The sequence below is a fragment of the Dipteris shenzhenensis genome, chromosome 12 (assembly GCF_047967505.1).
Source record: "Dipteris shenzhenensis isolate YYH24624 ecotype China chromosome 12, Dip_SZ_1.0, whole genome shotgun sequence".
Taxonomy (NCBI): domain Eukaryota; kingdom Viridiplantae; phylum Streptophyta; class Polypodiopsida; order Gleicheniales; family Dipteridaceae; genus Dipteris; species Dipteris shenzhenensis.
In genome coordinates this window covers 32,565,358-32,571,923 of record NC_141607.1, presented here as the reverse complement: position 1 = coordinate 32,571,923, position 6,566 = coordinate 32,565,358, and positions in this window count along the sequence as shown.

Sequence of the window (6,566 nt, the reverse complement as noted above, 5' to 3'; positions counted from 1 at the left end):
TCTCTTTTCCATATGTCCACATCCTCCTTATTCCACTTGGGAATTCTAGAAAGATTCCTCTTGACTCGACACTCCTCCACATGCCTTCCACACACTTGGCATCTGGCCTCTCTTATATTGTTAGAACACATGGACATGATCCCCCCTCTTTATATGACTCTCTTCCTATTTTCTAAAAACCCCATAATATCCCATACACAAATAACTCTCATCCCATACCAAGGTATTTATAATTCATACCTATGGTATTTACTTGATCCCATACAATATCTTAGAAAATGAAAATAAGTGAGAGCCACTAGGCTATCACTTGATACTCAAACTCTTATCAAACATAGAAGAAAACAATATTGATGCCAAATAAAAAATATCAATTTTTGGCGGCACATCTTTCGCCCCCCAACAGATCCTCTCTAGTGACAGAGAGGGTGTGAAGATTGTGGGAGAGAAAGAAAGAGTCTCACTTGCGGCTTTCTCACATACACAATGGGGTAATACACACAAAGATGGAGGCTGAAAACAGTTTTTCTCTTCTTAGTTGTGAAAGCCAAAAGAACTCTAGTACAAAGAAATAGAAGAACCCTATATGTGGGTCTCAAAACCAAACTCACCTAACTAAGGTGGCATACTAACTAAGCCACGAACTATAGTACATAAGGATAGCTATCATCTAGCTATTATTCATGGGTAGTGTACCAACCGCATCTGCAGCTAACAAGTCGGTGACATAAATGCACAACGGTCACCCTGGCATATCACGAGTGGAGCTCGATATGTCAACACTCCCCCTGGAGCTCAATCCCAATTCCTACACACCAAGCAGGTCTTTGAACTTGCACAGCTTCTCTATGCCCAATGCCTTCGTGAATATGTCAGCTACCTGATCCTCTGTGCTGACATAAACTAGATCAATAAGACCTAGTAAGACCTTCTCCCACACATAGTGATAATGCACCTCAATGTGCTTTGTTCTAGCATGATAGACTGGGTTATTTGCCAAGTGTATACTACTCATGTTGTCACAATAAATGACAACTGGCCCATCTGATGCATATCATAAAGTAGCTTATGCAACCAAGCTACCTCACATGCAGCCATTGATGCACCCTTATACTCAGCCTCTGTGCTCGACAAGGAAACTGTAGGCTATTTCTTGCTACTCCAAGTAATTGTAGCACTCCCAAAAGAGAACACATATCCAGTGGTAGATTGTCTATCAAAAATACTACTAGCCCAATCAGCATCAGTGTATCCACGCAACTGTATTTGAACCCCAGTCTCATAAAATAGTCCATACTGCAATGTGGACTTCACATACCTGAGTATGCGTCTAGCCACATCCAAATGTGGTTTCCTTGGAGCTTTCATAAACTGACTTACCAATCCAATAGCATAGCTCAAATCTGGCCTGGTAATAGTCATATAAATCAAAATTCCTACTATGCACTTGTACATAGTAGGGTCTTCCAGAAGCTCACCTACATCTGCGCTTAGCTTCACATTCTGCTCCAAAGGAACTGAAATAGGCTTACAGCCTGTCATCGCATATTTGGACAGCATGTCCAATCTATACTACCTCTGCAAGAGCCGTATCCCACTTGGTGATCTAATCACCTCAATGCCCAAGAAATAACGTTGCTCTCCCAAATCCTTCATCTCAAACTTCTGCTTCAATAGCATTTTCACATGAAGGATATCTTCATCACTATCACCTATGATGATCAAATCATCAACATAAATGCCAAGCAGCATAATACCTTTCTTTATTTTTCTCACATAAAGTGAGAAATCTGCCTTGGAAATCTGAAAGCCAATAGTGACAAGATACTATCCTATCTTGTCAGACCATGCTCTAGGTGCTTACTTCAAGCCATACAAGGCTTTCTTCAACCTGCAAGCAAACTCAGGATGAACAGCATGAACATAGCATGAACATAACCTGGTGGCTGCTCAATAAAAACCTCTTCTTACAAATCACCATGTAAGAAGGCATTCTTTACATCCATTTGATGTAAAGACCATCCCTTTGATGTAGCCATAGCAATGACTACTCTTACGGTTGCCATCCTTGCAACTGGACTGAATGTTTCTTCATAATCAATGCCATATGTCTATGCATACCCCTTGACAACTAATCTTGCCTTGTATCTGTTCACAGAACCATCTACATTGTGCTTCACCTTATAAACCACTTACAGCCAGATACATTCTTGTATTTAGGCAAAGGCACTAATTCCCATGTCGCATTTGCTTCCAAGGCATCCATTTCTTCAACCATGGCTTTCTCCCATTTTTCTTTTCCCATGGCTTGCTCAAAAGAAGTGGGTTCTGGTTCTTGTATCACTTTGACCATATAGGCATAGTGAATGGCTGTAAATCCATCATATTTCAGCCTATCCATAGGATACCTAGCTCTGGTAGACCTGCACAAAATAGGCTCACTTCTAGGTTCTCTCAAAACATCCGTGGTCTTCCTTACTCCAGGTGTAACAATAGAAGGAATACCCAACTCATCATCAATGCTCTATTCTGAGCCACTGGATTCACCATCCACATAAGAATGACTTGCATTCACATCAACCATGGGCTGATCTACCTTCTCTTTTCCTTTTTGTGATACCTACATGCCACTATCTGCATTGCATTGAGGAGATTCTCCTGATCTCAATCTGCCTGTCCATGGTAAAGTATGTGAACCACTGCTAGAGGACACTATAGGTCCACTAATATTTTGTGATTGCTGCTATGAATTCTGGGTAGCATTACCATTTTGTCCATCTACATCATTAATCACATTTACTGGTTTATCCCAGCTACTCATCTCATCTAAAACAACATCTCTACTCACTGTAAACTTACGAGTAGAAGGGTTATAGCATCTATACCATTTTTACTGCAAAGAATAGCCAATAAAGATGCACTTCTTAGCTTTTGGATCCAACTTGGACCTCAACTTATCTGGCACATGAACATAGGCAATGCAACCAAAAATTTTCAAATGAGAAATATCTGGTTTCCTACCAGTATATATCTCCTCTGGTGTCATGCCATGTATTGCTACAATGGGAGTCGTGTTCATTATGTAAACTACTGTAGCAACTGCTTAAGCCCAATAATAGTCTGGTAGGTCTTTTTCATTTAGCATGGCCCGAGATACCTCTCCAATATGCCTATTTTTCCTTTCTGCAATTCCATTTTGCTGTGGGGTATGACTGCATGAATATTGCTGCTTTATGCCATGCTCCTATAGGAACCTTGCAAACTCATTTGAGAGGTACTCTCCCCCTCCATCTAACCTTAAGCATTTTATTTGCAGGCCTATTTCTTTTTCAACCATAGCTTTAACAGATTTGAAATGCCCAAACACTTCACTTTTCTTTTTCATAAAATACACCCAAACTTTTCTGTTGTAGTCATCAATAAAAGTGACGAAATAATGATAGCCTCCAATAGATGTAGCATTAGTAGTCCACACATCAGAGGATTAATTCCAATGGCTTCTTACTCTCTTGAACATGTCTAGGAAATGGTTTCCTTGCCTATTTTCCAAATTGATAGGCTTCACATACCTTATGCATTTCTGTAACCTTGAATTTAGGCAATCTTGCAACAATATTTTGGGCCTGCATTGATTTAAGTCATTGTACATTAACATGACCAAGTCATTTATGCCAGATATCAATATCTGCAACTACACCGGTCCCATGTGCAAACATTGCTGCACTCAATTCAGGCATGTCCACATCCAATGTAAACATCCTACCCTTCTTCTTTCCTTTTGCTATCAAGCGACCATTATTTTTCATATCCTCAACAAAGCATCCATGAGGATTAAATCTGACCTGTAAGCCTTGCTCAACCATTTGACCAACAGAAACCAGGTTCTTGGAGATATTCGGGACATGAAATACATCAGATAGGTATTTCTTTTTCCCATCCTGCATAGACAAAGGAATTTTACCAATCTGCACAATAGGATGTGCAGTATCATCATCAGTCTCCACAAATCCTAGTCTTTCCATTTTCCTTGCATCCTGCATCCATTCTGCATGACCTGTCATGTGGTTTGATGCACCTGAGTCAACATACCACACATCATTGCTTCCTTCTGCACTTGTCACAGAATTGGTCATGTGCTGCACCATAAACAGATGCTCATTTCTGTCATCACCCTGTCTACTAGAAGATGCATAATTCCCTTGCTGCAATTTTCCATTCATGATATCATTCTGCTTTTTATAGCAGTCTTTAGCCATATGACCCATTTTACCACAGTAGTAGCATTCAACATTGCAGTTTGAATTTTGGCCTCTGCCATCTAGCACGACCTTTTTGGCTCCCCTTGACTCTAGAGTTACCATGTCCTCCTCCATAGGACTGGTTTTCTTGAGTTTGCTGCATATTTTGATTTCTACCACGGCCTCCAGATTGGCCTGCTCTACCTCTGCCTCTACCTCTTTTAGCATTTGACTAGAAGGTAGTTTCTTTTGAAGTTCCTCCTGAAGAAGATGCACCACCATTTCTCTGCTCTTCAAAAATTAGAAGAGCAAACAACTCCTCAAAATCATGAAATTTTTCAGGAACAACAATGGATGTCTGGAACTGTGCATAATCCTTTCCTGCACCATTCAAGGTCACAGAAACTAAATCATCTTCCACTAGCGACCCAATGGAAGCAAGTGCATCTGCAATTTTCTTCACCTTCATGTGGTAGTCATTGATGCTCATATTTTCTCTTTGTACATTATGCAACTCCTGCTTGAGCTGCATTTTCCTGGCTTGCATATTTATGCTGTACATTTTTGCCAAAGTATCCCATGCCTTCTTTGGCATACTTGCATCCTGAATATGCACAATCATAGAATTTGAAATAGTGATAGACAACCAGTACATAACTTTTCTGGCTCTCTCATGCCATCCTTTAAGTGCCTGCATGTCCTGTTGATTGGGAACATTAGGAAGAATTCCTAGGGGATTCACTCTTTATTAAAGGGGGACGTCACCTGTGTGCATGAACTTCAAAAAAACCCCCTATTTAAGATCCACGTAGGATGATAAAACACCCCTATTTAAGCTTATAAGATACCACCAAAATTCCATTATGTCCCCCCCTTTCCTTAAATCTACATTCTCTCTCAAGCATTTAGATTACACAATAAGCAAATTTAGGTTACTTTCCCTACGACTATTTAAAACCATACACAAAATCAAACTTGTTTGGACTAGTTACCCAAGGTAACCTATATTATGTCCCCCCTTCTTAAATATGACATGGTCCCCCTAGCTTAAATACAATATTGGGGAAAAAAAAAGGGCCCCCACCCCTAATGTATAAGCTTATGCCTCATTTTAAAAAAACCCCTATTGTACACTCACGTGATATCATAAGTTTCCCCCTATGAATCCCTCGGGGAAGAATTGGTTCTTCTTCATTTCCTATAATGAACTCCCAATAGCCTTTTCCCATAAGGAAGTTCACCATTCTAAACTTCCATGCTTGGAAGTTGTTCTTGTCAAGCTTTTCAGTGACAATCTATGAAAGAGAATCAGACTCCATTATAGGACACTCCAAAATATTCTGTCACTGCAAAAAACACAGCTTCTGCCTCACAAGGGCAAATCTGCAAAACTAACAAAAGTGGTTTTTGACCACACAATCACTTCCTAGTGACGATTTTGCATGAACTGGCAATAAGGATGATTTTGTAACTCCCAATATCTCTGTGCATAGGCATAAAATGCAATTTCTACGGCAACTTTTCATCGACTTGTAGAGTAGTGGTCGCACAGAAAAAACAGGGCCTTTTTCTCAGTGCTTGCGGAGAACTTTTGCCTCCAAAACGGGCCCCAAAATGTCCTCAAATTAGAAAAATAAAGTCACCAAGGGCTTCGCCCCGCGTCCTGTAGCATATAATTCCCTCTCGCCACACCGCGAAGGGCATCTGAATCTGAGACAATGCACTCTTGCACTTTCCAGCTATGCTACCTCCAGAGATTTGCTCCCAAACTCAAAAAAGGAAAGCAACACTGATCCTCTTACCAGGACACCACCAGGCTTTGATAGCATGTGAAGATAGTGGGAGAGAAGGAAGGAGTCTCACTTGCGGCTGTCTCACATACACAATGGGGGAATACACACAAAGGTGCAGGCTGAAAACAGTTTTCCTCTTCTTAGTTGTGAAAGCCAAAAGAACTATAGTACAAAGAAATAGAAGAACCCTATATGTGGGTCTCAAAATCAAACTCAGCTAACTAAGGTGGCATACTAACTGAGCCACAAACTAGAGTACATATAAGGATAGCTGTCATCTAGCTATTATTCATGGGTGGTGTACCAATTGCATCTGCAGCTAACAAGTCGGTGACATAAATGCACAACAGTCACCCTGTCATATCACGAGTGGAAATCAATATCTCAACAGAGGGTCTGCTAGCCCTCAAGGTGGTCTAGCATATAAGAATTTAAGGCGATACTCATTTGTGCATGCGGGTATCACCATGCTGTCAACATCCTCAAGCTGATAGGTTCCATTCGTGAACTTCTTTTTGATTCGATATGGTCCCTC